The sequence below is a fragment of the Dipodomys spectabilis genome, unplaced genomic scaffold (genome assembly GCF_019054845.1).
Source record: "Dipodomys spectabilis isolate Male_0828 unplaced genomic scaffold, ASM1905484v1 ptg000307l, whole genome shotgun sequence".
Lineage (NCBI taxonomy): Eukaryota > Metazoa > Chordata > Mammalia > Rodentia > Heteromyidae > Dipodomys > Dipodomys spectabilis.
This window is the reverse complement of record NW_024870984.1, coordinates 382,221-392,468: the sequence shown is the minus strand read 5'-3', so window position 1 is coordinate 392,468 and position 10,248 is coordinate 382,221.

Genomic DNA, 10,248 nt, shown 5'->3' with positions numbered 1-10,248 from the left:
AGTTTTATCCTTCTCCTTCCTTCACCCTCTTATTTTGTCTGTTGTCAGGCAGAAGTCTGAGTCTGTGCACTGTCCCTCAACTCTTCAGCTCAAGGCTATCATTCTACCACTTGAGCCATAGCAACACTTCCGGTTTTTTTCTGCTTATGTGGTGCTGAAGAATTGAACTCAGGACATTATGCATGCAAGGCAAGCACTCTACTACTGAGCCACCTTCCCAACACTTCACCTTTTTGTGCCACTCCAAAGATTGGAACTCAGGTCCTAGGACCTCAGGATGGGCTGTGGGTCCAGAGGCTGCACCCCAGCCTAGAGTGATCAAGGCTGAGGCAGAGTTGCCACAAGCTGAGATCATGGCCCGAGCCTGGCCAAAAAAATTAAGGCCCTGGCTTGGAATTTGCACCATTTTTCTGGAGGGCTGGGATTTGAACTCAGGGTCTGGGGAACTCTGTAGCACTGTAGGGGAGGGGAAGATCACCGTCTTTGAAGACAAGAATTTCAGACCAGTTTCAAGGGCCTGAATTCAAGCCCTATCACTGGAAAAATAATATTCATATATGAGATCTTTTTACATACGTGGGTTTACTCCATATGACATTTATTACCCTTCTTTTTTCATTGTTTATTTTATTTAGCATTATTACATATATAACTTTTTTTCATTTATTATATCTTATCACATGAATATATTTGCATATGGATTATACATCATACTGAGACACAGGACTTTTACAGAGAAGGAAAAAAATATGTCAAAATTGGCTTCTTACTGCACATATAAACTTTTGGCAATGCTGGGATTTGAACTCAGAGGTCACAATGCATAATATATGAATGGGTCAATTGTAGAACAAAAGCCTTTGGCAAATTGAGCTGCCAGTCAGTTCTGAGGACCTGAGATTTAGCCATAGTAGAGGGCTATATATATATATAAATAAATAGATTGTTAGATATAGGCATAGATATAGATATAGAGAGATAGATAGATATAGATAGATAGATAGATAGATAGATAGATAGATAGATAGATAGATAGACAGATAGATAGATAGATAGATGTGTAGTTTGCTACATATATGAGAGAGACAATGTGAGGATATTAAATTATATATATATATATATTATGAATTATTAGTTACTAAATTAGGTTTCCATTTAATGCAGTATCATGGTTGAATACTTACTAAAGTATTAATGTAAAAGAAGACAGTGTTCTTTAATTAGCAGAACCAAACCAGGGTGTTAGAATGGAAGACATAATCCAATAATTTTTGTGTGGTATTTTATAAAAGAATCATGAACTAACTGTCAATTTAATTGTAACTTTTATAAATTCCATTAAGCATTCCCATGGATAGGAATGATTTGCTCAAGATTTCCCTCCATTTGTAGGTGGCGGTCCTGGCATTCCAACTCCAGGCCTGAGTAATTTACTCGGAAATGCAAACCATTAGAATGACACTGTGAAGATTTCAGATTGTCATGAGAAAAATAGAACAAGAAAAAAAGAAAGCTGAGTGTTAGTGGATCCTCCCTGTAATTCTAGCTCTTCAGGAGTCTGAGAGGTAGAGAATGACAATTTGAATTCAGTCCGGACAGGAAAGCCCGGGACAATCTTATTTCTAAGGGATCACAGGAATTAAAAAAAAAAAAAAAACATGAGTGGGGCTGTGGCTCAAGGGCATAGCACTACCTTTGAGCAAAAGGAGCTCAGGGACAGTGCCTAGGCTCATAGTATAATCCCCAGACTTGCCAAAAACAAAAAACAGTAACTCCATGTCTACCCATGTATGTATGCATGTATTTCTATCTGTGAAGATCAAGAGTCCCTATGTTGAAAGGCATTCAGCTAGGAAATTTGCTTTGAATAAAATGCTTTCATAGCACAGAGAGCGCTTTCAAGACAGTGCATATTACAGGGCTCCCCTCATTGTTCCCAGTGTAGCCTGAGTGTTTCTGTGAACCTCAGGCTGCTGGAAAAAGTCTGCCTCATTGTTGGAACAGGCAGACAAAAGGCCTCACTCCTGTACAGCTGTGTAATAAAAAACTCCATCTGGGCCAATTAGTGAGGATGAGTGTGGGCGGGCTCTGAAGGCCAGGAGAAAACGACCTCTGTGTATCCAAAGCTATCTCTTTCCCCAGTGCTCTGTTTGGACAAGAAGCCTTCATTTGTGCCACCTCCTCTGGCAGGCCAAGTTCCTTGTACTTATCCTGTCTTTGTTGGACTATTTCCCAGTGTTGAAACAAACTGCTACAATTAATTCAAGGGTCGTTCTGGCAGACAACTAGAGAGCTGAACCGAATTAAAAGATTCCTAATTGGAAAAGTTGTCTCCTTAGGTTATCAGAAGCTCACTGAATCTAAGCACATGGGTAATATCACAATGCTTCCTGTCATCTAGGGCTGGTGAAGCTCATCAGGTTTTGAAACCTTTGACCCCTCCTAGTTGAGCCCTGGATGGCTAGCTTTTGGGGTTGAATACAGGGCCTAGGTGCTAACCATAAGCTTAGAAAACGAAGCTCAGTGCTTTACCACAATTTGGTGTAACAGCTTCAGTTCTGATACCTGTGTGTGTGTGTGTGTGTGTGTGTGTGTGTGTGTGTGTGCATACACTTGTCCTGGAACTTGAGGACCTCAGCACTGTACCTGAGATTCTCCTGTACAAGGATAGCACTCTACCACTTGAGCCACAGGGCCAATTCAAGCTTTTTTTAGTGATGTGGTACTGAGGAATCAAACCCAGGGATTCATACATGCAAATCAGTCTAATGCTTCCTCTTCAGGTTTCTTTCTTTCTCTTCTTGTATGTTGGAGAAGTTGAAGTCTAGGCCTGGGCGCTGTCCTTGATTTCTTCAGCTAAAGCCAAGTGTGCTACCACTTGAGCTACAGCATTTCTTCAGGTTTTTGTTGGGTCACTGGAGAGTAGAGTCCATCTCAAGAATTTCCTGCCCAGGCTGGCTTTGGACACTGATCCTCAGCTCTCAGGCTCTTGAGTAGCTAAGAGGACAGGCGTGAGTTAGTGGTGCCCAGCTTCCACTTCAAGTTTCTAAGTGATGAATAAGAGATAATATTCTCATGGGACGCTTTGTGTCTGGGATAGTTTGGCACCCAGATTCTCAGATCTCAGCTTCTTGAGTAGGCAGGGTGACAGACCTCAGCTACAGACGCCTAGATCTAAATCTCTGTTGCAAGAGGGTCCTTGGCTCCACATGGTAGGGCGTTAGCCATGAGCCAACAGGGAAGGGTCAGTGCCTAGGCCCTGAGTCCAAGGTTCACGACTGGGAAAAATAAATAATTGTCTGCAGGGGACAACTCACTAGATTTCAGTACATACATAAATTTGGTTAGCCTCAAATTTCTCATCTGCACCATCATCTTACTTGTGGAGCTCTTACAAGGATCAGATGAAAGAATGAACCCCATAAAGGACTCAGCACACACCTCATGAAGGACTCATCACATAGCTGTAACCCACACGCAGTCATTAGAAGGAGGGTGCTTTCATCGGTATCACCATTCTTTCAGAAACACATCACAAACCACACAAAATTCACATCTAATGATTTAGAGGGATGGGTCTTTTTGGGAGGGCTGGGTGTCAGCCACAGGAAATGCACTGGAAGGCTGGGGGTACTGTTGTAAGATCTTTTGCTCAAGACTAGAGCTCTACCACTGTGAGCCACAGCTCAGAGTTTTGGAGACTTCCTTCAAGGGCTGGGTTTTAAACCCACCAGATTTCAGCCCCTGAGTATCTTGGATAACAGAGCTGATTGAGCCAGCAGCATCTGGCTCCGTGGTGCTGGGTTGCAGTGGTTTACTTCTGGCTAAGTCAGGTTAGATGTCAGCTTTCACCACCAGACTCCCGGTTTGCTCTGTGATGAGGTATTTGCAGTCCTATCCTTATATCGTTGCAGTTAGAACATTCTATTTTCTTTTTTTGGGTGCCAGTCCTGGGTCTTGAGTAAGGGTCTAGACAAAGTCCCTAAGCTTTTATGCTCAAAGCTAGTGCTCAACTGCTTGATGGACAGCATGACTACCAGATTTTTCTGTGTACGCGGTAGTGTGAGGAATCAAACCCAAGACTTTGTACGTATTAGGCAAGCACCTTACCACTGAGCCCCAGGAGTGACAAAAGTATGAACAGATAAATGTACAGATTGGTTGACAGATAAATGGATGTATATGTATACAACAAGAGAGAGATGTGTCTGTATACTATGTAAATGCATATAGAATATTACTACTGATTATTGGCAATTAAATTCCTTCCTTTTTAAAGTATCATGATTGAATACATAATAAAATATTAATTGAAAATTAGTCAATGTAGTATAATTGTTGTGTATAATTTTATAATAATATAATCGTACACTAACTACTAATTTAATTGTTACTTTTATAACATTCCATTCCTATGGATGCATTTGGGAATGCGTTTCTTAGAATCTCCCACCATTCATTAGTGGCAGTCCTGGGATTCGACCTCCAGACCTAATATGCCGGTTTCGGCTATGGCTTCCTTAATAGCCGCCAAACATGAGCAATGCAAGGTCATGTACACTTTCTGCGCCTTGGCATTTAGACCCAGGATGGTTACAATACAAAGGAAATAAAAATGTAAAACTACCTTCTTGAATTTCTCAGTATTATGCTTCTCCTTTTTATTTTTTGTATTTTTGCCTTTCCCGAGATTTGAACTCAGGTCCTAGGATCCGAGTGCTGGCAGTGGCAGAGATGCCAAGACTTGACTTCAAGCCCCGTAGTTGGCAATAATAATAATAATAATAGTAGTAGTAGTAGTAATACCCAGGCTTGGATTTGCACAATTTTTCTGGCAGGTATGGGATTGGAACTCAGAGTCTGGGTAACTCTGTGACACTGTGGGTGAAGAGGAATGGCTCACAGTCCTTGAAGACAAGAAATTCAGACCAGTTCCTAGGGCCTGAATTGAAGCCCCAGCACTGGAAAAAATAATGTTCATATATGAGATCTATTTACATACATGGGTTTACTGTGTTGACATTTATTACCCTTATTTATTTAGCATTATTACACATATAACGTTACTTTTATTATATCATATCACATAGGATATATTTTATACATCATACTGAGACCAAGGACTTTCACAGAGAAGGAAAACAATGTGTCAAAATTGGCTTCTTACTACAAAGAATAAATTTTTGGCCATCGTGGGATTTCAAATCATGGACTAAAATGCCCAATCCATAAATGGTGTCACAGTCTTAGCAGACCGGACTCTGGCAAACTGAGCTGCCAGGAAGATCTGAGTCCCATATATATATATATATAGTCCCATATATATATATAGTCCCATATATATATATATATATAGTCCCATATATATATATATATATATAGGATTAGTGTGGCTTGATCATAGGAATAATGATATATGTATATTATATACAAATATACATATATATGTTGATAGATGTGTAGATTGAGATACATATGTATATATACATATATATATGTACATATATATAGAGAGAGAGGGACTGTGAGGATATTAAATTATATATATATATATATATTATTACCAACTATTAGTTATTAGTGCTTCCATTTAATGAAGTATCCTGATTGAATACTTATAAAAGCATTAATTAAAAATTAGTCAGTATCCTCAATCATACCATGATGATAGAATGGAAGATATAAATCCAATAATTATTCTGTGGCATTCTAAAATAGAATCATGAATCAAATGCACATTTAATTATTACTTTTATAACATTCCATTAGCATTCATATGAACAGGAATGAGTTTGTCAGGGTATCCCTCCATTTGTGGGTACCAGACCTAGCATTCAAACTCCAAGCCTGAGTAGTATAATTTGAATGCAAACCATTGGAATGACACCATGAAGATTTCAGATTGTTATGATTTATAAAAAGAACAAGAAGAAAAGAAACAAGGTGTCAGTGGCTCCTGCCTGTAATCCTAGCTCCTTAGGAGGCTGAGATGTAAAGAATGCCAATTTGAATTCAGCCGAGGTGGGAAAGTCCATGATACCCTTCTTTCTAAGAGGTCACATGAAAAAGCAAAACCATGAATGGGTGTGTGGCTCAAGGGCAGAGTGCTACACTTGAGCAAAAGGAGCTTAGGGACAGAGCCTAGGCTCATAGTACAACCACAGACCTGCCAAAAAAAAAAAAAAGAGGAGGCAATAACTCCTTGTATCTTTGTATGGATGATGAGCATTCAGCAGGTTGCCCATACCCAGACATCCAACCTGGGCAAGCTGGGACAAGCCCTCAGAGAGTACTAAGTCTGAGCCGGCAACTTGAACAAAGCATCCTTCTCTGCCATTTAAAGAACGGAAGCATGTTCTGGCTGAGGTGTCCCATTGGGACACCTAGAAGCCAGACACTGCCTCCAGGGAGACCACAGTTCTAGGCTACAGAAGTTGTCAAAGGTTCTGACTTCATATTCTCTATCCCTCTGTATGATGTGAGCCTAGACCTCCGGGGCCTGGTGGCTATCACTCATTTATCATTTCTCATTTTCAAGTCACAGGCTGGTCCCAAATATTGGCAAAGATATGAAATAGTCAGTGATTTCTACAACAAAAGGGGTAAGCTAATTAACCCCACCCTCATAACTCCCATTAGAAGTGAGACTTGGGTTGTGTATGTGGCTTAGTGGTAGAGTGCTTACATAGCATGCATGCACGAAGCCTTGGGTTCTATTCCTCAGTAACACAGAAACAGAAAAAGCCAAAAGTGGCACTGGGGCTTAAGTGGTAGAGTGCTAGACTTGAGCAAAAGAAGCTCAGGAACATGCCCAGACCCTGAGTTCAAGCCCCAAGACTGGCAAAAAAAAAGTCAGCCTGGTGAGATATATTGTTCTGGGACTCAGAGGAGGGCCGAGGTTATAGGTAAAGGTAGGGTAGAGTGCAGGTGCTGGTGGCTCTCCCCTGTAATCTTAGCTACTTAGGAGGCTGAGATCTGAGGATGACAATTGCAAGCAGCAAAGTCTATATGAGACACTTTTCTCCAATTAAACACCCAAAAAGCCAGAAGTAGAGCTGTAGTTCAAGTAGTAGAGCGCTAGCCTTGAGCACAAAGGCTCAGGGATAGAATAGCATCAAGGCCATGAATTCAAACCCCAGGAATGGCACACACACACACACACACACACACACACACACACACACATATACAACCTCACACACATTCACACACACACACATCAAGATAGAGCATTTGCCACTCAGCCTGCACAAGTTCCATCTCTAGAAACTTAATACTAAAATAAAGAGGGAGATTGGAAGGAAAGACTTGCTCCATGAGATGATATACCCAGTGCCAAAATTCCACAGGAGTTCTAAATTGTGAAAGAGGACAGAGAGCCTCAGGCAGAAGGTCCAGCATGGGCAACGGTCCTGAGGTTTGGTTTAGAGCAGGTGGTGTGGGTGGAATGAAGGTTCTGTGGCTTCAGACAAGTCTGGGAGGACATTCAAGGCTGGGTCAAGGTTTATACTTGAGTCACAGGTAGGGCAGAGGTTGGGGTCCCAGAATGGGGCCCAGGGGGAAGATTATCTTGTCTTTCACCATGGACCCCAGCCATTTCCTGTGGCTGGAAGCCTGTTTTGCATAGCTCCTGACCCTCAGGCCTCCTTTTCATGGAGGAGCCAGGGCAAATGCAGGGAAGAAAGCTTGCTTAAGAAAAGCTTCTAGGGGCTGGGAAGGTGGCTCAGTGGTAGAGCGTTTGCCTTGCATGCCTGAGGCCCTAGGTTCGATTCCTCAGCACCACATAAGCAAAAAAGAAAAAAGCTGGAAGTGGTGCTGTGGATCAATTGATAAAGCGCTCGCCTTGAGCTGAAGAGCTGAGTGACAGCGCCCAGGTCCAGAGTTCAAGCCCCAGGACTGGACACCCCCCCCCAAAAAAAGAAAAGCTTCTAGCCTAATGCCACCAGTGACTCAACCCCTGTAAATCCTAGCTACTCAGGAGACTGAGATCAGAGGGATGAAATTACTGAGGCTCTTCTTGCCAATGAACTACCAAAAGCCAGAAATGGAGCTGTGGCTCAACTGATAGAGTGCCAGCATTGACGGAAAAAGTTGAGACCAAAGCCCAGATCCCTGAATTCAAGCCCCAGTACTGGCACCTAAAAAAAATAAAAAAAGCTTTCAGGAGCTCCTAGTCCACTGTAGTGACACTCCAGATCAGCCCGGCACCGGTGGCTCACACCTGTCCTCCTAGCTCCTCAGGAGGCTGAGACCTGAGGATCATGGTTCAAAGCCAGCCCAGGCCAGAAAGTCTGGGAGACTCTGAACTCCAGAGAACCTCCAGAAAACTGGAAGTGGTGCTGTGGCTCATGTGGTAAGCTGAAGAGCTGGGGAACAGCAACTAGGCCCAGAGTTCAAGCCCCATGACCAACAACTGGCCTGCTTGGACCTCACTATGTGGCAGAATATTTTCCAATGGACCTCTGATGGACTCCCAATGTCTAGGTGTCCCACCAGTCTTCAGAGCAGCCTCTTTGGATATCTTTCCCTACAGAGTAGGCCACAGTATCAGAGAAGGGCCAAACCTTGGGGCATGGAGGTCATCGTTTGAGTCATCAGAATGGCATGTGTCATGGGTGCATTATGGATCTGAGCAGTTAATCTACGTCTCATAACAGGGTTCTGGGCCAGGGGGGGCAGGAGCTGCAAGATGATACAACAGGTAATGCCCACTCACACAAGTATCACAAATGTGTGAATCTATCAGGCACACCTTTGACGGGTGTTGAGTTGGGCTCATGAAAAACTTGTAGGCTTAGGAATACACGGGTGGCTGGTTGCTGCTTGTAGCAGTCACTACCCCTGGAGTCCCAGGGTTTGGAGCCTTGCTTTCCTCACCAGTGCTTAGGGGCAGATGAAGGTCTGAAATCATGGGCCAACTACAAAGAGCATCCATAGTGTCCTTCTCTTGGTCCTGTGGCCCCGTGCATGAATGGAGGGGCAGGTTCAATGGAACTTACTGCCATGACCCAGACCCCTTAGCCCAAGAAGGTCTTAGGGAGAAACAACTTGATCTGCCTTGAGAGTTTACTATGATTATGCCTCAGGACTGCCCACAGTTCTACCTGAGCTCATCATTAACACTTCTGTGTGTGTGTGTGTGTGTGTGTGTGTGTGTGTGTGTGTGTGTGTGTGCATGCATGTGTGCGTGCACATATTTGTACAGGGGTTTGAACTCAGGGCACAAGCTCTGTCCCTGAGTTTTTTCATTGAGGGCTAGCACTCTACCACTTGAGCCACAGCTTTTCTTCCAGCTTTCTGTGGTTATTTGCAGAAAAGAGTCTCACTGACTTTTCTAGCTGGGCTGCCACTGAAAGGCAATCTTCAGATCTCAGCCTCTGAGGAGATAGGAATATGAGAGAATGAGCTATTAGTATCTAACTGGCCACACTTTCCTTCTTGGATAAAACAGAGTACCTCTCTGTCCCAGCTGAGCACCCATGTTCAGCTACTTCTCCAACCCAGGCTTCAGACAAAACATACCCTCCACTGAGGACAAAGAAATGGGATCAGGTTTGAGCTTTATGTTCTCCACACAGTCAGGGGCTGCTAGGAGCTGATGTAGAGATCAGAAATCTAGGCCAGGGCAAGTAGACAGCTGTAGAACACAAGAGTGTATGAAAAGACATCCTTGCAGCTGGGTGCCAGTGGCTCATGCTTGTAATCCTAGCTACTCAAGGCTGACACCTGAGGATCAATCAAGTTTCAAAGCTAGCCTGGGTAGACTCTTATCTCCAATGAATCATCAAAAAACTGGGAAGGAAAGTTATACTATTTCACACGGTACAGCACCAACCTTGTGCAAACAAGCTAAAGGATAGCACCTAGGCTCTGAGTTCAAGTCCCGGTAACACACACACACACACACACACACACACACACACACACACACACACACACTAACATCTTTAGCAGATGCCAATGTCTCAAACCAGCTATCTAGTACTCAATAGGCTGAACTCTTAGGATGGCAGCTTGAAGCCAGCCCAGGCAAGTAAATCCGTGAGACTCTTCTCTCCACTAAACTACTAAAAAAGATGAAAGGTGAGCTGTGATTCAAGTGGTAGAGTGTTAGCTCAGGGACAGTGCCTAGGCCCAGAGTTCCAGTTCTGAGATTTTTTTTTGGGGGGGGTCCAGTCATGGGCCCTGAACTCTGGGTCTGGGCACTGTCCCTCAGCTCTTCAGGTCAAGGCTAGCACTCTACCACTT